The sequence below is a fragment of the Euprymna scolopes genome, chromosome 46, assembly GCF_053919585.1.
Source record: "Euprymna scolopes isolate OS-2025 chromosome 46, ASM5391958v1, whole genome shotgun sequence".
Classification (NCBI taxonomy): Eukaryota; Metazoa; Mollusca; class Cephalopoda; order Sepiida; family Sepiolidae; genus Euprymna; species Euprymna scolopes.
Window position 1 is genome coordinate 23,934,718 of NC_136527.1, and position 24,774 is coordinate 23,959,491.

At 33.8% G+C, this 24,774-nt stretch overlaps 1 long non-coding RNA gene across 1 annotated transcript; it reads left to right on the forward strand.

Moving 5' to 3' along the window:
- The first annotated feature begins 4,118 nt into the window (after positions 1-4,118).
- LOC145270845 (uncharacterized) lies at positions 4,119-13,222 on the forward strand. The gene is made up of 2 exons (XR_013865596.1): positions 4,119-4,218; positions 10,502-13,222. It is a non-coding gene; the product is annotated as an uncharacterized LOC145270845 (long non-coding RNA).
- Positions 13,223-24,774: the final 11,552 nt, after the last annotated feature.

A 24,774-nucleotide genomic window follows, 5' to 3' on the forward strand; every position in this document is an offset into this window, starting at 1 on the left:
TAAATTGTAAGAATATGAGCGTGAGATGAAGGCAAGGATGTGAGTTATGGATGATTTCTTTTCGCCTCTTTGTCTCCTCCGGAAAAAAAAACAGAGAGAGGGTTGTTGTTTTGCACATGTTCTTGGGTATTTCGGCCAAACCAGTTTGAGAAATTTGAAGAAATCTGACTTTTTTTTTTACCCAGGGTACTAGTTTTATAGGCTTGGTTAATTTAACTTAATGTGACATTTGATTGTTCAACAAAATTTCGTATGCACAAAATTTTAATAAAATCATTGTTTTTCTGACTTGCGTTTTTGCCTTCAAGCGATTAACGTCTTTGTTTTGTTGTCAATTTAATTATTGTCCCTGACTTACCATGACCTTTTCCTGGTTGTTTACCCGGCATCTTACTGGTTGCCAGCAGATTATTCTGAGATATACAACTAACTTTCGCCCAAATTCATACAAATTAACAAATTTGTTAGAGATGTACGGTTTCAATATATAACATTAAGAGTGTTATTTTTCCAGTTTAAAACTATTGTCCAACGTTAGAAATATTTTGAATTAACACGTTCTTGTGAGAACTAACTTGCCTTTGGAAATGACGATAGGAATTAGTCACCACTACAAAGTATACGTATGTAGTATGATAAGTTGTTTATTCTGAAATCCTAAAATATAGTACGTCCATCCATATACACACCAAAAAATAATCACCCTAAAAAACCTCATTGGTAATAATTTTGTGGTGGAATGTGAATCATCTTTTATAGGTAATATATAGTTAAAACTTTTAGCTTTCCAAAAATGAAGCAAATGCTGTGATAGAGAAACAGTCGCCCTCTGACAACAGGAGTTTCACCTTTGAGTAGATTTTATTCGGACAGGACAAACACTGAAATACTACCACAGAAGTCTGATTTGCTTATATGTTTTCTAGTTCATAAGTAAGACACACGGTCAATTTATATTCAGAATTAAGCTATAAAAATGTTAAATTAATCCAGCTGCAAACAATCGTCTTAGTACCCTCGCCCTGCTTATTATATTTATGATTAAAAAAAAGTAGATAATGCCTGGGATAATGGAGTCATGAAACAAAACGTATTTGATATTCACCACAATTGGAGTAGGTTTTCGCCAAGGATGTTGATAACTTTACTGTTGGCAGCGTGCATCCACACATGGACAGAAATGAGGTCATGATTTCTGAGTCCCAACTGATCGATCACCTTGATACTGGCTATGCAACTTTGATAACCAGATCAGCCATGGCAGCAACAACAGCCGTTTTAGGCTGAGATATGAAGGTTGGGCCAAAACAGAGTTTTTCATAGTCCTCACGGGTGACTTATGTCGTGATGTTGATAAAATACTGTTGACTATGATGTTTGGTCCACACGTTGGACAGCTGGTTTTAGACATGGTGCTTCAGGGCCAAATTTGTATGTGTGTCGGCGTTCAATATAGCTGGATTTCACACATAGGATTCAAAAACGGCTGCTTCATGTTCAGTGCATGATGTTGGTGATGTTTGTGGCTGTTGTTTCTTTCTATTTTTGTTGCGGCACACATTTTCATAGTGATTTTTACGAACACATCCTTTGCATAGATGACACTAGATGGGATATTCCTTTCTTTGGGCGCTTGTTTTCAAATATTTTTCTCTTCGGAAAAAAAACAACTTGTGTGTTACTTATTTGTCATGTTATTTGGTTAATAAGAACCAATACAGTGGTGCCAATTTTTGTAAACAAAAAACACTTTTGCTAAAGTTAAAGTTTTAAGTATAAAAAAACAAATAACGCATGAATTTCTGTTTGCGTTTATATATAAAATAAAGCATTGTAGTGTAACAAACCGTCGACCCCCAACGTCGTATGTGCCGTGGTATTTTTCGTTCACTGTGTTTATTATGGCCTGGTCGTCATTTTTCTCACATCGATGTTATGTTTCTCTGTTAGTCGCAACCCGGCTCTATCTCTGTTTCACAGTCAACTCTGAAAACTGTCCAACCATTGTTGTTATAAGCTGCTATCCGCCGCGAACGGCATCTAGTTGTCAACTAACTGCCTTATCTGCGTCCATATCTGAAGTCGCCACCCACCCCTTGGCCACCAGGAAGCTGCCCTTCCCTTGAAGTCTGTAGGCTTGTATTGTCATTGTCAAATCTAAAAGGCTCGATCTAAAAATACCTACAAATTCATTGTTTGCTGCTCCCTATTTCATTTGTACGACACTTCATATCTATTGTCCGCCCCCCTCAGCACTTAGTGAATCATGGCTCACCTTCATAGTATCACAGTAGATATTTACAATTAAAAACTATTTTTCTAATATTTCAAGAGCATTGCAATAAGCAGTATTCATTCAATATTTTCACAAAAAATAATATAATTATAAAAATGTTCAATGTGATTTTAATGATGACAATTATAACAAAAATTTCAAATGTAATATTATAATATTTTTCTTGTATGAATGATGGTGTAAACATCAGCGTATGGATTATTTTATAATCCTGAAAAATATTTTTTTAATTCAAATCCAGGAAAATAATTGAAAAGAAGATGGTATTAATTTTAATAATAATTTAGACAAATACGGATGCGCAAAAAATGTAGAAAAAAAAATGAAAACAGACAGGATATGCATCCCAATCACAGTATTATCTTTAATTATTAATAAATTGGTTTCGGTTATTTTTTTAATAAATAAATTGTAATCAGTGATTTTAATTGACTTTTTATTTCACATTTAAAATGCACTTTTACGTGCAGGAGGGATTTAATTTATCGGTACAAAACGTTTGAGAATAAATCGAGTAATCGGGTAAAAAAATAAATGCATATTTTAATAAAAGAAATATTTTTTTAACACAAAATAAAATTACATAATCTAATGAATATTTTTTATAATCTTTAAAAATACAAAAATTAAAATATAATAATATTTCAATTGTTTTATAAATTAAAAAATAATGGACTTGCTGACATTTGTGGGTTCTGTAGAATAAGGAGACAACTCAGTTCGAACTATCGAGGCATTATAATGGATACATTTACCCTTAAATAAAATGTTCACGCTACTGAAAAGATAATTTTCCGCATGTTTCATGTAATGTAACGCGGCGGCCATAGGCGATTTTTGTACCGAATAAAAGTATTAAAATACATTAAAATACATAACTTATCCAGGTAGGTAGAACAGTAACTTATCGAACCGAATAAAAGCATTAAAATACATAACTTATCCAGGTAGGTAGAAGAGTAACTTATCTTGCTTTGTCACTTTTTTTTATTTGTTGGCTTCTCTGAACAAAACTCCCAAAAACGGTGAATTGTTATTTTTAATTATTTTGAATGCACCTAATAATTTTTTTATTACAAAATATTTTTCTACTTTATTTTTTGTTGCGGTGAAAAGTGAAAACATAGAAGAAAATAATTAAAACTAATTATTGCAGTATTTAAAAAAAAAAAAAAAAACGGAAGAAGTTTCGTTTCGTTTCCGTTCTTACATCAAGTTCCGCTTCTTGAAACAGTGTTAGGACGAACTATTTTTCGTTGCGGAAGCCGCTAAGAAACCTGTCAATATTACCTTTTATTTTATTAATTATCTTTGAAATAGTCCCAGAAAACTAGTATTTATTCTTAATGGGATTTTTGGGTTTTACAAGGAATTTAATTAACTTCTTAATTTAGATGAATTTGTCAGTTTCTGCCGACGTGATAACAGTTTTCATTTTCATTATAACATTTTTTCACCTGTAATTTTTTACATAATATCTCTTTAATTATTTTTTTCTCGTATAGATTAACTTTAGATTAATCTTCTAAACACAATCAAGAAATGATCGGAAATCTTTATAAAAATAAAAAATAGATAAAAATACGAAAAGGTGGCTTTAAAAACTAGGAGTTTCCGCCATTAAATTGCACGTGCAACGAATTATAGAATTAATAAACATAAAACTTGTAACTGTTCTCTCATGTAAATATTAAAATGTTAAATAAAATAATATTAATTTTATCCGTGATATTCACCAAATAGATCGGCTCTATTTCGAAATGATCTTTTTATTTTTCCTCTTCAATTTTGTTTTCTGCGAAGTCGCTCTTCCGTTCGTCATCTTGAATGTTAAGTTGAGCTTGTAAAGTCAATCATTTGAAAAATCGTTTCCTTTATAAAAGCAGATAAAGTTAATCGAAAGCAGATTATAAAACAAAAACGTAAGTATTACTACATGGCGCACGTATGTTTATTTTTTATTTTCATCTTTTTTTCATCGGATTATTATCGAATGATCACTAATTTATGAGATTTTGTTTTCAATACTGACTTAAACATAAAAAAAGGTCAATACGTAATTCTTTATGTTATCAGTGGTGGCCAATTCTTTATGCGTTTTCACGTACAGAATTGTTCTTTAATGTCCCTGTGTCTTTATTGAAACATGAAATCAGAAAAAAAAAAGCGAATAATCCTAATGAAAATGTTGATTTATCATTGAAAATATTTCGCTGTCGACTGTTTTTGTTTTCAATTTCATCAAACGAAAATAATGAAATTTTTTCATCAAACGAAAAAAATGAAATTTTTTCAGCATACGAAAACAATTACATTTTTTCATCGAACGAAAATAATAAAAATTTTTCATCAAACGAAAAAAATTTAATTTTTTCATCAAACGAAAAAAATGAATTTTTTTCAGCATACGAAAATAATTAAATTTTTTCATCGAACGAAAATAATGAAATTGTTTCATCATGTGAAAAAAAATGAAATTGCGAGACGAAAATCGTGTTTACATAATTAGTGCTTTAAAATATTGTAATGTAGTAAGCATTTTGAACGTGAAAACATGCCTGTGTTTAATAAATCTAGCAAAAATCAACTAATGATCAGATTTTCATGAAATTTTCGATACTTATCCATTTTAGACTGCAATTACATATAAAATGCAGTTTTCATGAAATATATTTTTTTTAGTGCGTGTCCACCCCTCCCCTATGTTTTTTTTCGAAATCCGAACAAAATATATTTAAATCTATCGAATTTTTTGTTTATTATGAAGCATAAAAGTTCAAATAAGTAAAAAAAAATTTAATTTAAATACACATATTGAACAAAATATATTTAAATCTATCGAAATTTTTGTTTATTATGAAGCATAAAAGTTCAAATACGTAAAAAAAAATTAATTGATCAAAAAATTAAATACACATATTGAACAAAAAATATTTAAAGCTATCGAAATTTCTGTTTATTATGAAGCATAAAAGTTCAAATAAGTAAAAAAAAATAATTTAAATACACATATTGAACAAAATATATTTAAAGCTATCAAAATTTCTGTTTATTATGAAGCATAAAAGTTCAAATAAGTAAAAAAAAAATTAATTTAAATACACATATTGAACAAAATATATTTAAAGCTATCGAAATTTCTGTTTATTATGAAGCATAAAAGTTCAAATAAGTAAAAAAACATTTTTTAATTTAAATACACATATTGAACAAAATATATTTAAAGCTATCGAAATTTTTGTTTATTATGAAGCATAAAAGTTCAAATAAGTAAAAAAAAATATTTTTAATTTAAATACAAATATTGAACAAAATATATTTAAAGCTATCGAAATTTCTGTTTATTATGAAGCATAAAAGTTCAAATAAGTAAAAAAAAAAAATTAATTTAAATACACATATTGAACAAAATATATTTAAAGCTATCGAAATTTCTGTTTATTATGAAGCATAAAAGTTCAAATAAGTAAAAAAAAATAATTTAAATACACATATTGAACAAAATATATTTAATGCTATCGAAATTTCTGTTTATTATGAAGCATAAAAGTTCAAATAAGTACAAAAATATTTTTAATTTAAATACACATATTGAACAAAATATATTTAAAGCTATCGAAATTTTTGTTTATTATGAAGCATAAAAGTTCAAATAAGTAAATAAAGATTTTAATTTAAATACACATATTGAACAAAATATATTTAAATATATCGAAATGTCTGTTTATTATGAAGCATAAAAGTTCAAATAAGTAAAAAAAAAATTTAATTTAAATACACATATTGAACAAAATATATTTAAAGCTATCGAAATTTTTGTTTATTATGAAGCATAAAAGTTCAAATAAGTAAAAAAAATGTTTTTTATTTAAATACACATATTGAACAAAATATATTTAAATCTATCGAAATTTCTGTTTATTATGAAGCATAAAAGTTCAAATAAGTAAAAAAAAATTTAATTTAAATACACATATTGAACAAAATATATTTAAATCTATCGAAATTTTTGTTTATTATGAAGCATAAAAGTTCAAATAAGTAAAAAAAAAATTAATTGGACAAAAAATTAAATACACATATTGAACAAAAAATTAAATACACATATTGAACAAAAAATTAAATACACATATTGAACAAAAAATTACCTTGAAGTGGCAATTAAAAAATGATATAAATTTAATATTATTACGTTTTTTTTAAAATAGCGTTTTTTTTTTCGAATTAATATATACTATAATCAGTATAACTGTCAAGAAAAAGAAACTTACTAAAAATTAAATAATTTTAAAAGCTTAAAACGATTAAAATTCCATTATTTCCAAATATTCCCTTACAACATAGATTTTTAATTAATTGTGCTTAATTTTTTTAAATATTAATTTTAATATAAACATGATTCTTGTCAGCTTTTTTATCGCCAGATTAAAAGCAATTTGAAAATATTTTTGCACAAATATTATGCATTTTTTAGAACCCACCCTCATATTCGTCTCTTTTTAGTGAACAAAATATGGAACCCCGTAGGTAACCAAATGAACATTCAGTAAAACCGTTTTTCAAATTAATAAACAAATGTTTATAACATTATTAATCGTTAAACTGTGTAAATATTAAAACATCACAAAATTATAACAAAGATTAATTATTAATTGCAGTTTGAAGAAGATAAACAAAGGTTTTAAAAATCATTAAGCCACTTCTGCTTTTCTATAATTCGCATACTTATCACAAATATGACGTGATGGAAACATGCAGTCCATTTTTCACAATCGTTTGGCAGACCCTAATGAAATCTAATTCTCTGCACCATTTTTAAGTATGTATTCATTTTCAGCACACCCGAAAAACTATAAAAGTTTTCATTGTAAAGATTTTTTTTGCTTTACGTCAGATTCTAGACATTGATCGTTGTTTTTTATGTGTAAGTATTGAAAATAAAATAATAGATTAATGATTCTGACTTAAGCATAAAAAGATATATGTCTAAAATCTTTCAAAATTACAAATATTCTTTACAATGACAACTTTAATAGTTTTTTAAGGATGCTGAAAATGAATAAATACTTCAAAAGTGGCGGAGAGAATTAATTTTCATGACACGAGGAAATTATTTTTTTCAAAAAGTGAGGATCACATTTCTATATAAATTTAATGTGGCCACATGGTGATATTTGGGAGAGGAGGGGCTGCCTGAAAGCCGTGTTGGTTAATTGTTACTTACTTTCAACCTTAATAGTCATCTTTACCATGACGAATTCTATATGTTTTCGGGTATGCTGAAAACGAATATCACATTTAAAATTGCCGTAAACAAGTAGTATGGATATTAAGCTCTGTAATTATTTATGTATCCAGTGGTGGCCACCATTCATAACATAAGGAATTACATTGCTTAATATTCGGAAAACTCGTTATTGTCTTGTTAACTCAATTTTTTCTTTCCCAGAATAATTTTCTTCTTGTTTTGTTAAATGTCTTAATCTGGGGAACACCCGATGCATGGTGAATACCATCTGATAATTTAAAATTAACATAAGTAGATGACACTTGATGACTTCCATGCTTGAGTTGATAAGCAAGAAAAAATTAATTTATTTTGCCTTTCTAATAATCTTTTCTTTCATAACTCATTACTAACGCTTCACATACTCTGTCAAAATGGTTAGCTGAAATCATGTTCCAAAGTGTCACATATAGAACAAACCCCGAGAACAGAATATTTTTAAAAACAGAATATAGATCTTACCAAACCTAAAGAATTCCCTCCCACTGGCTCTTCCCCACTTCACAACTCCGAACCAACTTTAGGCCGTTTCAAATGGATCCTATTACTGTCTTTGACATCCACAAACGATGATACAGCAGATAATTTGTGTTGAAATTATTTGCAATTTTCGATGTCATGCTATATGTCATGACTCTACAATCCATTAACGGCTTTTCCTGTTGTTGCTGACTCCTTCATATTGAGATATCAGTTTGTTCTGTGGCTCAATCACTATCCCACTCATTGGACTTTCCTCAATCAATGTTACCCACAGGTGTTCCACATGCGCCTTCTGGTGGTTCTTATAAAAAAACAGATTTCCAATCTTAAAATCTAATGACTTTATTTTCTTATTCTTGTTCTCTATCAGTTTTTTCCTAACATCCTGAATGTTATTCCTTACCAAAGTAAAAGATTGATGCATCTCTTTTAGAGTGATCTCGTGTTGCTCATCACCATAGTATACTCTACAAAGCATTAATATATTATCTAATGACAAGATCACGTCTCTGTTGTAGAGCAAGTGGTATGGTGATAATTTTGTCGTTTCGCTCACATGGAATCTGACAGTTGCCAACATTTGGTTTATGTATAAATCCCATAACAGCTCATTGTTCCTTGCTTTTGTTTAACTATCATGCATCCTCTGGCCATATAGATGAAAGTCACTATATACTAGTTACTCAAAGGTAGGGCCAGAAAATATTCAACGCCAGTTTTGTGAAAGGAAAAGGAAGCAGATCGCACTTCTGCATTCAAGGTTGTTGCTTCCTCAATTCTCTTGTTTGGCACATTTGATACATTTCCTACATATTCATTCACCTCCTTAAATAAACACAACCAGAAATATTTTTGCTTAATGGCGTGAAATGTCTTTTCCACAACCATTATTGTCATGGTACTGTACTAACATTTTTTTAAAGATGTGACAGTACATATAACCTTATCAATAGTTCATTGTCAGGTTGGGACAAGTAATACACTGTCTTGTCCATCACTATGAACTTTTTTGTTTTGCATCTTTAAATCTAGGCATTTTATTATTTTCCTCTGGTTCCCTTTAATAGAAATCAAACAACGTATAATGGTCATGCAACCTTCTTATATGATGCAAGTTCTTTTGGCTCAAACAAAACAATTCAAGTTTATTACACCAAGTAATTCTTATCATCTATTTCTACCGGGAATCATCATTGTCATTATCTCAACTAGAGGTCCACACCAACATTTTCTTTCCCCTTCAGGTACTATCTCGTCTGCATATCACTAACTTGATGGGATAAGAAGTAGATTTGTTTTTAACATATTTACCCTCGCTCAGATCATAGATCATTTGTGACAGTAATAACCTATGTGAGCTAATTAATTAGTAGTTCTCTAAAGAGCTCTTCAATTCTTCCCATGTTAAACTTTCATTGTTTATATGAGTGTTTATGAATTGTTCGACCAGGCCCCATGTGGTTAAGAAAGCTATCTGACATTTTTCCTCATCCACTGCTCCTGTCATGCTTAAATACTGCTCAACATGATCCACCCACCTCCTATCGCCACCGTCTTTTCTATTTTCCGACAGCGTTGTTTTCCTTAGAAGAGATTTCTCTCTTATCAATCTTCTGGATTTGTGTAATAAATTGCGAACAGACGGGCTTACCTGACAAACGCTCGAGGTGTGCACTCTGCAAAGCGGGCACGTCCAAAGAAAAATGGCAAGATGGCGGCGGCCGGTTAATATTGCCAAGTAATCACGCAAAATCTCGTGTTCTCTCGCACACACGAGAGTTCAGCTTAGCATAAAAACGGGTCACTGTGAGCAAGAAGAGAGAAGGAAAAACGTAGTCAAGACAAAGACGACGCTTCTGACGACTGAGAAGAAAAAAGAAGAAAAAGAGCAAGAAGTAGAAGAGGAAGAAGAGAACGATACATGAGAAGATGAGGTGTGTGCGGTTTTGAGTAAATCGAAACAGACAGAAAAAAAGAACTCTGATTACATTATTAACTAACTAGTATTGAATAAAACTCTACTCATTTTATTATAACTTACATCTGTATATATGAAAGGAAAAATGTGTGTGTTTGTATGTCTCCCTAAAAATTTCGACAGAGGCAACAAATTTTCATGCGATTTGTATCATTTTTAAGCTCGACCTTTTGGACAATTTTTTAAAAAAAAGTTTCAACATCGTTCACTTGCACGTTCTTTTTTGTATTTTTCCATCACGTTCAGTTTTTGTTATTTTCCGATATTTTTAAGAAGTTTTAACATCGTTTTTTGTTCTTTTTTATCAGTTATTCTTTATTTTCCATTTTGTTTTGATTTATCCCCTCCCCCCACACACCTCCAAACACCCTGGAAAGCAGGGTACCCACGCTAGTACATAATAAATTCAGTTTTACCACATTCAATATATTTTATAAAATTTATTTTACATTTTCAGAAGTTGAACACAAAAAGGAATTCATTAATGGATAAGAAAGACCTTTCGTCATGTGTGATTTAAAAAGGTTTAAAATAATAATAAAGTTCTTCATATAAACTTCCTAAAGTTGAATTTATTAGCGTGCCTAAAATCATACACTTCATTGCATATACTTTTCTGGAATAAGATGCAAGCAAACATGAGAGCTAAGCCAAATTCTTGTGAAGTATGTGGTTCTTCTTTTGCTTGGAAGTCAGCTTTGTTGTGTCATATGAAAACACATACGGGAGAGAAACCATATTCTTGTGAAGTATGTGGTTCTTCTTTTATACAGAAGGCAAATTTGTTGCGTCATGTGAAAACACATACGGGAGAGAAACCATATTCTTGTGAAGTATGTGGTTCTTCTTTTGCACGGAAGTCAACTTTGTTGCATCATATAAAAACACATACAGGAGAGAAACCATATTCTTGTGAAGTATGTGGTTCTTCTTTTGCACAGAAGTCAACTTTGTTGTGTCATATGAAAACACATTCTTGTGAAGTATGTGGTTCTTTTTTTGCAAAGCAGGCACATTTATTGAGTCATATAAACACACATACGGGAGAGAAACCACATTCTTGTGAAGTATGTGGTTCTTCTTTTGCACAGAAGTCAAATTTGCTGTGTCATATGAAAACACATACGGGAGAGAAACCACATTTTTGTGAAGTATGTTGGTGTTCTTTTACACAGAAGGCACATTTGTTAAGTCATATGAAAACACATACGGGAGAGAAACCACATTCTTGTGAAGTATGTGGTTCCTCTTTTGCATGGAAGTCAGCTTTGTTGCATCATATTAGAACACATACGGGAGAGAAACCATATTCTTGTGAAGTATGTAGTTCTTTTGCACAGAAGGCACACTGGTTGCGTCATATGAAAACACATATGAGAGAGAAACCATATTCTTGTGAAGTATGTGGTTCATCTTTTGTACGGAAGTCACATTTGTTGAGTCATATTAAAACACATACGGGAGATAAACCACATTCTAGTGAACTATGTGATTCTTCTTTTGCACAAAAGTCAAAATTGTGTCATATGGAGACGCATATAGGAGACAAACCACATTCTTGTGAAGTATGATGTTCTTTTTAACAGAAGGAAATTTGTGTGATATGAAAATGCATATCAGATATAAACCACATTCTTGTTAAGTATGTGGTTCTTTTTTTGCACAGAAGTAAAAGCGCACATGGGACAAACCACATTCTTGTTAAATATGTTGTTCTTTTTTTTTCATAGAAGAAATATTTGTTGCATTATATGAAAACACATACGGGAGAAAATTAGCCATTATAGGAGCAACCAGGCTAATGAAAAAGAATTTCAAAAACTATCTGGTGAATATACCTGGTGAACCAAGTGCAAAAGAAATACAAACAATGGCAGTTAAAGGGACGGTTATCACTTAAAAAAGATCTCTTGGTTGGAGTAACGAAACTAGTGGGAGAATGTTTGGCATCCGGTAGAATGCTCTATTCCCTGGAAAAACAATGATAAGAAAATTAAAACAGAGAAAAAACACATTTTGTGTGTTCTTTTTTTGCACAGATGTCAAAATTGTGTCATATGAAAACACATTATTGTGAAGTGCCTTTTCTTTTGCATTTAAGTAAAATTTGTTTCGTCATATGAACACACATAAAGGAAACAATATCTGATGATCTTTCAAAATCCATACCTCAAAAATAGCATTACAAAAAAATTCCAGCAGAACAACAACAACATCACAAAACCAATCAATTTATAGATACCTCAACATTGTATACCAGTCTCATGAATCAAGAACAACAGAACGATCTCAATCACGAAAATGGTCAGGCATTTTAATCAAGTCTAATTTACAAATATGAAATACATAGATAATAAGTCTGCTACAAAAAGAACTCAAAAAGTTGTTAAAAATACTCCAGAAGTTTAATTACAGAAAATTGGGCCAAAACAATATCGTGACAAGTATTTTCTGGATTTATCCACCCAGGACTATAAAAGTAAGACTAAATGCACAGGATGAAACCTGGGTATGTAACTGCGATTCAGACACTAAAGCTGTTTAGGGAATTAAAGAAGCTATCAAAATCACGAGATGGGGCCAGATAAGCAAATATCCTTCTGATTTATGAATTTCTACATCTGCAAAAACTGTCTCTAGAGATACATTAAACGATGTGAGAAATGTGTAACTCTGATGTTCTTTTCTAGAAAAAAACCCTAAGAAATGTTCCATTTTCGTTGTTATATGAGAAATTAGACCAGAATATTATGTATTGAATGCCTGTCATAACATATGAGAAATTAGATTTTTTATACTTGTTTTATATTCATATTTTATATTTATGTAAAGAAAACATTTCACTTAAAATAATTGATCTGATGAAAATACTTCTACTGAGCTACGTACAGACTTATGTCTTAATCTAATTGTGTCTATACTCATTAAAACTTACATAATATTTGGAAACATCAACAAAACATCTTATATCTTATTCTAATTGTGTCTATACTCATTTTATTATAACTTACATAATATTTGGAAACATCAACAAAACATCTTATGTCTTAATCTAATTGTGTCTATACTCATTATAAATTACATAATATTTGGAAACATCAACAAAACCGTTTCCTTTGTCATATCCCATATCCATAGTTACATAAACAAAATGTGAAATAAAATTTACAAAATGTTAGACTTTAATTTTTTTAATTTAATTTTTTATTACATTTTTTATTTTACATTTGGTGACATGCATAAATGAAACCAGTTAGAATATTACAAGTGCTAATTAAAAGATAAATAGTTAGAATATTACAAATGCTAATTAAAAGATGAATAGAATTTTTTTAATGAAAAAATCGAGGAAAGCGAAATTATATAATAAAACATGTTTGTATCTACAAGTGTCTGAGTCAATACGTTCAGTTCTCTTGCTAATGTCTAAGAATATGTGCGTGAGATGAAGGCGTGTATGCGAGTTATTAAAGATTCCTTTTTGCCTCTCTCCAACTCAAGACACAATCTTAAGTATTTCAGCCCAACCAGCTTGAGAAATTCGAAGAAATCAGATTTTGTTACCCAAGGCATTAATTTAACTTAATTTAGCATTTTAATGTTCAACAAAAGTTTATATGCACTCTTTTCATAAACGCATATTTTTTTTCCTCGCATGTGTTTTTGCTTTCAAGCGACTAAGGTCTTTATTTTATAGTCAGTTTTATTATTATTGTACCTGGCTTTAACTCATCAAACAAAAACTACATGTGTAATAAAGTACAATAAAGATTTGCTGTTTTTTAATGTTTTATTTAAAGGGATATTGTTTTAGGTAGGAAACACCAATATTTAATTAATTACTTCTTAATAAGGTTTTTTATTAGTCTGAAGGATGACCGTATAAATATGTGTGGAATCTATGTGTGCCAAACACGATTGCCAGTAGTTCCCGCTCGGTACATGCGTATCGTTGTTCTGTTTGTGTCAGACTCTTGCTTGCATATAAGACAGGCATTAAATTGCCAGCTGAGTCTGGTTGTAGAAGCGCTGCTCCTATTCGATGAAGACTTGCGTCACAGTGTAAGTAGATTGGGCGCTTGGGGTCAAAGTAGTGAAGCAGGGACGTTTCAGACACTTCACTCTTCAGGTTTTTGAAAACTGTCTGGTGGTGTAGCTCCCATTGGAATTCTGACTCTTTGTGAAGTAAGTAACGTAATACAGTGGTTTTTGAGCTGAAATCCTTAATAAAGCGGGATAGGTATGTCATTACACCTAGAAACTGTTGCAGTTCTGTTTTATGGCATTTCCTGTAGGTCTCATACCTTTGCTGGGTCAGGTTTCATTCCAGAATGGGTGTATATATTTCCGAAGAAGGAGATTTCCTGGCGTTTTATCTCGCATTTCTTGGAATTCATTGTGAGGCCCTCTTGTGTGGCGACTTCCATGAGGTGCCTTAGGTTGTTGTCATGTTCACGTTCTGTTGAGCCATATACAACAATATCATCTGCTATACCGCATGCTCCTGTGCACTTCTCAACTATTCTGTCCATCTCGATCTGGTAGATGTCTTGGCTCACGTTTAAACCAAATGGAAGTCGTTGGAAGCAGTACCTTCCAAATGGTGTTTGAAAAGTGGTCAGGATCTGGCTTTCCTGGTCAAGCTTTATAGACCAGTATCCTGCCTTAGCATCCAGTTTTGAGAAGTATTTTGCACCTGCAAACCGGTGATTGAGTACCTCAACTGTTGGGATTTGATGATACGGCCGCATTAGGGCTTTGTTTAGTGCCCTTGGGTCTAAGCAAACCCTTATTGTGTTGTCGCGTTTGGTTACATATGTAAGGGAGCTTACCCAGTCAGTTGGCTCCTCAATACGACCAATGACATTCTGTGACTCCATCTTGTCTAGTTCAGCCTTTATCTTCTCCCGCATGGCTATTGGCATTCTTCTTGGTGCGTCTATGTGGCATGGAGTGTTAGGGTGTACAGTGAGCTTGTGTGTTTTCTTGAACTCGCCAATGCGGTCGAATCTGTCGTGGTATAAACGCATCAGATCATCTATGCTGTTGATAGGTTGTTGCTGAACGGATATGGCACAGTTCATTGTCACAACGTTGAAGGTTACAGATGTTGACAGGCCCAGTATAGCTGGTCCCTGAGTGTTGACCACATAAAATTGAGTGTTGAGCCCTGAAGAGTCCTTGTATTTGCACCTGATGTTTGCGGTGCCATGGCATTTTATTTCAGTATTGTTGTATGCTGTCAGTACGCATTTCGTTGGGTTTAGTGATCCTGGTATTGGGTTTCCGTCTTCGTTTATGGCGGAGGGGCACATACTGCGGAATATGCGTAAAGGTAGTGTGTTTGCCTGTGCACCCGTGTCTACCTTCAGTTTGAGGCTGTGCGTACCTGGGTGGTCTGTCAATATAACGTTGATATTGACAAACGCTTCATTTTGTGTTGTTTTTTTTTAATCAGTGGATGTTCACTGTTAATAGTGCTGAATATGAGGTGTGCTCCATCGCCGCATGTAGTTTTGTTGTGGCTCTGTCGTCATGTTCAGCAACGCTGTCGACTTTTCGGCCTGTTCCATGTTGTCTGTGCCTTGGCTGGCTGCGGCTTTTGTGCCAGGGTTTTTCTTGTTTCCTGGGTCTGAGTCTCGCTGAGAAGCACAATTTGGCCCAATGGCCCATTTTCCCGCATTAGCTGCATATGTCGTTCTTGGCAGGGCAATGCTCCTTGCCAAAACGGTGGTCCCGTCCACAATTTTTACACAAGTTGCTGGTATTTCTGTTGCCTTCCTGGCGTTCGCGACCACCGCGATTTATGGTGTCTATCTGTGACAGGCCATGTAGTTGGTGTATTTTGTTTATATACACGGCTGAAGCCTCATATGTGCGTGCAAATTTAACGGCCTCTTCTATTGTGTAGCCCTTCGGCTTGTTCAACAGTTCTTTTTGTAAGTCCGGTATGGGCGTGTTGGCTATCAGTATTTCTACTAAACGTTCGTTCATTTCATGGGCTGTGAAATCGCATTTCTTCGCCTGTAAGCGACCCCTGTTAAGAAATCTGTCGGTCGTCTCGGTAGGTTTTTGTTGGTATCTACTGAGTTCGAGCTTACATATACGGCGGTTGGTTGCCGGTTCCAGCTGCTCCAAAAATGCGTTGAAAATTTTGTTGGCATCTCTCTGGTCTTCGTTTGACATAGACCAACTGTTGTATCTACGAATTCCTTCCTCGTCAGTTGCGAGTAGAATGATAGGCACTTTCTCTTTTTCTTTAGTTCCCTTCGCTGTGAAATAAAGTTCCAAACGTTGTTGGAATATTGTAACGAAACGAAACGATAACATCGTTACACCCTCAACGAATGAAAACATTTGTAGGAAGTAGAGAAAAAAAACCCAAAGAATCCGCCAAGACAGGAAGAAGTGCGTGCATGGAGAGGGGCATACAATGTGCTGGTGTAAGATCTTGGAACGGAGGAGCAAAGCCAGGGTCACACTCTAATTCCCAGACACTCTAAGTGTAAGTTTCACCTACTGTCAACAACAAGGAAGCCTGGCTAAATTTCGACAACGATTTTTGTGAGTTATTGCAACTAGCCGGACAAGGAAACGTTTAAAGTAAGTTAAAATATATGACAAAAATGATAATCAACCTGGCATCTGAAAGTTATGATTATGTAATTTAACTTTAGTAATTTTAAAATTTATCCGTTACTTATGATAGTCTTGTTATAGTTTAACTTTAAGTAAAAATCCATCAGTCCAATACGATTGTGTTAACGTTTTGCATTTTGTTTTGTTTTAATTAATTTGGTTAAATTAAATTAGCCAATAAATAAACGAACTCGATAAGAATATAGCAATTTTATTTTATCATCAACGTATTTTTGTATTTTCCTTTTTTATTTAATGGTAGAGAACCATTAAAATGGTAAGAAATTTAATTATTTCTCAGAAATATTACTTTAAAGAAAGATTTTCTTAAACCCCAAGAGAAACTTTAGGATGTTAAAATCCTAGAATATTTCAAAGAAGAAGGGAAATTGGTCGCTGAAGTTCCAAGAAGAGGTCGTCAGTCTAAAAGAAGTTTTTGTAAAGGTTGTACCAACTGTCGACCATGTTTACGCACAAAACAAAGAAAACTTTACCTTCTGTAACATGTTCTTTATATATATTTCTATTGTTTTGTTAAAGTGTTGTTTTTACTGTTGCATGAGGAACTAATCGCAGGTTACACCGCTAGAGTAACGTCCCTTGGTGGTGACAGACTTGTATTGTAGATAATGGCGCGAGAATAAAAATAAGATGTCAGTAGACCAAGTGTATGCGTTGTGTTGTTTTCATTAATGGGAATCTGCATGCAAAGATAATGAAACATGTTGGCAGCGGTCGGATGAACAGAGTTCCAAGGAAGAATACAAAATGGAAAATGTATTGTAAGAAAAATAAACGAAGATAAGTAATGCTTGATTTATTCTGTAACATTGTACACACACACACACATGCACACCTACGCACGCACACACACACGCAAAATAGTTTGTATTGCCTTATCTGATCATTGTGGTCTATTTGCATTTAAATAATATGAAAAAGAAGTTTAAACCAATTTAATCGGCCGTAAAACACAAGATTGTATTGAGAAAAAAAGTATGTGACCTTAACATGGAAGAGATAAATAGAACTGTGACGAGGATACGACCCCCACAACCCCTGTGTATGGTAAATATCTTTCAGCGAAATGGAAGCTGTTTAAATTAAGATGGAATAACTATGCTATCATCACGTATCTAGCGAGACAACCCGTACTATACCAAACGGTGGTGTTGCTGCATACACTTGGAGACGAAGCGTTAAAAGTATATTATGGGTTTCAATTTCTGACTCCGGAAGAAGAGAGAACACCCAATGAAATTCTCCAAGCGTTCGATAAGTATGCCATTGGAGAAATTAATGAGACATACGAACGATATATCTTCGACACATGAAAGCAGGAAGAAGGTGAAACAGTGGAAGCATTTATCACGACACTCCATACGTTGATAAAGACATGCAATTTCTGTGAGAATTGCTTCTCTTCCATACTACGAGACCAGATAATTCTTGGAGTACACAACCCCCACACCCAAGCGGAACTGCTTAAAATGAGACAGTTGGCCTTATAGAGATGCAAAGACATATGCAAACTATCGGAAAATGAAACGCTACAGTCTAAAATTCTAGTAGTAGACTTGAAACCTAAGGGAAGGCCAACAACCACAGAAAGTAACAGAGGGTGTAGGGCGTGTGCATTGCGACATGAACCCAGAAAAGAGTTTTGTCCAGCTTTTGGGAAGATGTGTTTCAAATGCAATGGAAAGCACTACTTTGAAAAAAGATGCAAATCAAGGAAAAAGAATATTCGGTTTGTTGGAAAACAAGATGATAGCGATAGCAGTAGTGATGTTTCAGACTATGAACACGTGGACAGTGTGACCAGGAAAGAAGGAATCAATTCCATCAGATCTTAAGTGATAAAGGAAGAAATGATGGTCAAAGGAAAGCCGGTTGTTTTTCAGCTAGATAGTGGAGCCTCAGTGAACATGCTGAACGAGAAACATGTGGCGGGCAAAACACTTGAGCAGTCAAATAAGACCCTTGTCATGTGGAACTGGTCACAAATGAAACTGTTAGGAGAACGTCGGATAAAAATGATAAAACCAAAAACCGGACTCAAGTATGCAGTGAAGTTTGTCATTGTAAAGGAAGACTTCCATCCACTACTTGGAGCGAATGCCATCCAGCAAATGGCACTCATTAGTGTGAACAATAACAAATTTAAGAGGGTTGCAAACATATCTCAAAAAGACAGCAGCCAGCACCCGCAGAGCACCATATCCGAATTTCAAGATGTATTCCAGGAAATTGAGTACGTTACTTGGAGAGGTTCATCATCTAGAGGTGAACTCCAACGTAACACCACATGTTGCAGCGGTTCGAAGAATACCAGTGTCTATCAAGGCAAAAGTGAAAGCAGAATTAGAAAGACTGGTAAAAAAGAAGGTAATTGAACCAGTGAACGAGCCAACACCATAGGTAAGTGCATTATCACTGGTAATAAAATATGGAAAATTACGGATATGTATTGACCCCAGACCATTAAATAAGGCTCTTAAACGGGAGCATTTTCAGTTACGAGTACTGTATGATCTCCTCCCAGAACTTGCTGATAGCAAAGTTTTCTTAACTCATGATCTAAGGGATGGATTTTGGCACCTGAAGTTAGATGAAGCCAGCAGTCGCTTGACCACTTTTGCCACTCCATATGGTCGGTTTCGATGGAAGGTTTTACCATTTGGAATTGCTCCAACCCCGGAAATACTTCAAAGAGAACTATATAATAATGTAGCCGATTTGAAAGGAATCATCAACAAAGCAAACGATCTTCTGGTGGTTGGGATGGTAAAATGATGGAAGAAGCAACAGAGGACCATGATGGAAACCCGATATGCGCAGATCGAGAAATAACTATTAGCAGAGGTTTATGCCTGTGAACGGTTTCACCAATACACATTTGGTCAACAGGTTACAGTACTGACTGATCATAAACCATTAGAAGCAATAATGAAAAAGGAACTGGGGAAATGTCCAAAGCGACTGCAAAATATGTTAATGCGATTGCAAGTTTACAATGTGATTGTTTTATACCATCCTGGTAAGAAGATGTTCCTAGCAGACATATCAAGGGCATACATTCATGGAGTGAGCAATGAATGTATCGAGGATAATGATGATGATGATGCCCAGGAAACAGAATATATTCTAGTGACAGAGGGAAGGTTGCTCGAATTGCGCTCAGGCACAAAAGAAGACAGATGTATGCAGATGTTACAGCAAGTAATTGTGGAAGGATGGCCAGAAGACAAAGTACATCTTGACCCAGAGGTGAGAGCATATTTCAGCATGCGGAATGAAATGACGGTACAAGATGGATTAATATTCAGAGGAAACCGAGCAGTAGTACCAACAACACAGCGGGCAGTGTTAAAAGAAAAATTGCATTCCATACACCTAGGGGTCGAAGGATGCTGCAGAAGAGCAAGAGAATGCTTGTACTGGCCAAATATGTATAGTGGCATCAGAGACTTTGTCTCAAAATGTCCAACCGGCTGGAAATATGAGGTAGCCAATCATGCAGAGTCTTTAATGGTTCATGAAATTCTGGAGAGACCCTGGGCAAAAGTAGGAGTAGATCACTTTAGCTTTGCAGATAGGGACTATCTCTGCACCATTGATTATATGAGTAATTTCTGGGAAATTGACCATCTCCCGACTACACAAGCTAGAACGGTGATCACTAAGCTTAAGCACCATTTTGCATGACATGGGATACCAGATCAGGTGGTCACTGATAATGGATCACGATTTAGTAGTCAAGAATTCTCCACCTTTGCAAGAAAGTGGTGTTTTGCACATACACCCGTCAGTCCTTACAATAGCAAGGCAAATGGAAAAGTACAATCTGCTGTAAATATGGCAAAGAACCTTTTCCGGGAATCAATGGAAGATAAGGCTGATCCATACCTAGCGATGCTGGAGCACAGGAATACGCCAGCCAAGGGTCACTTATCACCGGCACAGAAGCTAATGTCAAGAAGAACAAAGACACTTCTTCCAACTGAAGAGGACCTACTCAGACCAGAACTACACAAAAATCCAAGCAAAACAGTTAAGTGGGACAGCAGAAAGCAAAAGCATTTTTTTCAACCGGAAAGTAAAACCACTTCAGCCAGTGTAACATGGAGATGTGGTACGTAATAAATCAGACATAAAAGGTCAGCGAGAGTGGAAGAAGGCAGTTATGTGGCAGAGACTGGGTGAGAGGTCATACCATGTCAAAGTTGATGGGGAGTTGCTCCGACGTAATAGGGTGGATTTTCAAAAAACAGTAGAAGCACTCCCATCACCATCATTGATCCCTCAGTCATACCAAAAGCCAAGCGAGGAGGCACCAATAACTGAACCGCCAAGTAAAGAAGGGGTTTGTAATTCGCAAACACCTCGGCTTGAAAGTAATAGAAGAGAAGGAATGAGGCCGGCGACACCATCCCCAGCAAACCAAAATACTGAAGGAATGAAGATGACACGTTCAGGGAGACTAATAAGGAATCCGGCTAGATTCAAAGACTATACGAACTAATTGAGTCCAAGTGAAAAGGGCAGAGTAATCCAAGTTAGGCCGGAGGGTAGTCAGCCCAGTGAAGGCCTAGGTCACAAGGACAAAGCAATGTGTTTTTTTGTTTTGTGTTTGTTTGTATTTTAGTTATTTTGTGTTTTTGTTAGTGGATCTCTTATTCTTTGTTGTTGTTCTTAAAAAGGGGAAGATGTTGCATGAGGAACTAATCTCAGGTTACACCGGTAGAGTAACGCCCCTCGGCAGTGACAGACTTGTATTGTAGATAACGGCGCGAGAAATAAATTAAATGGCAGTAAACCAAGTGTAAAAGTTGTGTTGTTTTCATTAATCCACATGAAAAGAGAATGAAACAAATACCTATTTGCTTTTTTATATAAAAAAAAAACATTGTAGATGTTAACAATAAAAATTTTGGTGGTAAATGCACTTGTTTTTTTTTATTCAATTGTAATGTTAAAGTACAGAATAAGTACAAAACACCTTCCACTCCATGTGCTAAGAATGGCTTTTAAAATAATAACGTTAATATTTCAGCACGGATCAATAAGTGCCTGCATGAGTACGTTATTTTTAATAATGAGCAATTTTTTTTTTTAATTACGGATGGGTTGATTGATTGTACTGGCATTTGCGGAGGGGGGGGGGCTAAATTATTTTTTTTTGCACAAACAAGGTGTTTTTTTTAATCAATATTTAAAGATTTTACTTCATTAATTATCTCTGAAATAGTCCACAAAAACTAATATTAATCTTTCAAGTTAAGTTTAAGTTTCTAACGATGCCGTAAAAACATTTCACGTGTATTTTTCCCCCCGTATAGAACTATGGCTCTTTTTCAATATCTTCGTTTTCAATGTGTTTGGTAAACTGCACAAGCACCAGATTTACTTAAATGTTTCAAACACAATACAAAAAAAGAAGAGTCTAAAAAATAAAAAATAATAAGTAAATAAAAATACGAAATGGCGGCTTTAAAAACTATCAGTTTCCGCCATTAAATTCCACGGGCAACGAATTAGAGAATTAATAAAGATGAAACTTGTAATCTCTTCTCTCTCATGTAAATATTAAAATGTTAAATAAAGTAATATTAATTTTATCCGCGATATTCACCAAATAGATCGGCTCTATTTCGAAATAGTTTCCTTTTTTTTTCTCTCTTCAATTTTGTTTTCTGCGAACTTGCTCTTCCGTTCGTCATCTTGAATGTAAAGTTGAGGTGGTAAAGTCAATCACATTTGAAAAATCGTTTCCTTTATAAAAGCAGATAAAGTTAATCGAAAGCAGATTATAAAACAAAAACGTAAGTATTACCACATGAATTTAGTATCAATTTTTGCGCATTTGTAGAATACGTTAAAAAGGTAAGGGAGATAACTACATTTACTAAACGAATAATCCTAATGAACATTAGGGTAGGTCGATTTTGGAATTGTAATAGGCCGTGGGTTGGGAAAGTTGCAATTTACCAGAAAAACATGATATCTTTTCCCCTTAATTTGTGTTTATATTTGAGGAAATGACTTTAAATGAGGAAATAATTAACGATTCTACTACGATAACGGTGTTATCAAACGATGTCAGCCGGTAAAATTTAGACTAGGCATTAAAACAAATGCAATATTTAGACGTAAAACTATATTTTTATAAGAAATATTCATGCTCGTCTTCTAAAAATAGAATAATAGTTCATAAAAAAATTACTATAAAATATATATTTTAAAATACAAATTCCAATTTAAAAAAACGGTGAAATTCTCGCGATACGGAATTATCTCCCTTTGATATTGTTTATATTACGTCTAAATATTGCCGTTCGAACACCTTTCAATACATTTCATTTTTAAATTAATATTTTTATATGCATATTTAATAAAAACTTGTAAGTTGTTTTCAAGTAAAAATAGCGAGAGTTTTCGTTTGGTTTTCAAGCAATTTAACTAGGCACCGCCAAAACTGGGGGGGGGGGGCAGGTAAGTACTTTTTGACGGACCGTCTTTTTTAAAATCTACCAAAAATCAGGTAATTATCCAATCAATACGAAATTTTCAGCGATTATTAAGAGAAGAATGAACTTTATAACAGTCTACTTATTTTTCATAAACGATATTTATATATATTTATTTTGCTTACAACCCCGTCCCCCCTTGTTTTGAAGTGGGAACAAATATGCTTTAAATAATCATCTGAAACTAAACAAAACATATTCCGTTGTTGTAAGGGACAGGATTATAGATAAAAAAGCAACAAAAAAAAACACTTGTTTACATACCTTATTTTGACGTCTGAATATCAGAACTTTGATTGTGTTTAATTATTCCGCTTTTGACTTTTGGAGTGTGAAATTCGGTGAATATGTTAAGTAAAATAATTAATTTAAGCTAAGCAAAAAAAAAATTTTTTTTAATATTTATACGAAAAAAGCCATTTTAAAATCTTTGATAAATAAATTAATAATTTTTTTTTTTAGCAAGCCGAATAATGCATGACCATTATTAAACAGGGAATTCTTTGAAGAATCGATACAACAAAAATCGATAAATATTGTGCGCTTTGTTAAAAAATATCATCAGTTTTTCGATCCCATTTGATAACGTTTGCCGCCTTTCGACTACGGTGGACCATACGTGCTGAAATAATTTTGTTGGATCTTCATGACTGCCAAAACCGGTGCAAGCGTGAATCAGAACAATTTATGTTGGTCAACACTCACATAGAAACGAGACGTTTCTCTTTTCATTGCATTTCATTTCAATTTTAATTTTTATTCTGCTTTACCCCCCCCCCCATTTTTGGGAGCCTAACCCCCACACATACACATTAAAAACCAAACTCATCAAAATGGTCACCCATCTGGTCCTGGCCAGCCTCAGGGTTGCTTATGTAGTTTAGTTTTTATTCTGTTTTAAATTCCCTCCCCCCATCTTGGGGAGCCTGAGCCCCCCCCCCCCCCACACACACACGCGTACACATTAAAAAGCAAACTCATCAAAATGGTCACCCATCTGGTACTGGCTAGCCTCAGGGTTAGTTTAATTTTTATTCTGCTTTGAATTCTACTCCCCCATTTGGGGGAGTCTTACCCCCCCCCCACACACACACACACACCTCGGGGTTGCTTATGTAGTAAAAAAAAAACCTACAGTTCTTCCTCGTTCAATGACGGAGAAATCTTTCTAGACTGGGTCAATTTTAATTTATATTCTGCTTTATCCCCCCCATCTTTGGGAGCCTAACCCCCCACACATACACATTAAAAACCAAACTCATACAAATGGTCACCCATCTGGTACTGCCCAGCCTCAGTGTTAATAATACATTGAAATTTTCGTCACTGAAAAATAAGGTTTTTTTTTGCCTGTTTGGTCTTCCATAGTTTGCTTTTTATTAAACACAACCGTAAATATTCTCGATCTGGACTCTATATGGACGCGAAGTAACTGGTTGCCTATATGAATAAGTGGAATTATTTGAAATCCAGGTACTTATATTATAATATTTTTGCATATATTCATAGAAAATCACCCTAAATCTTAGTTAGACTAAAAATAAACAACTTAATTCTTTCA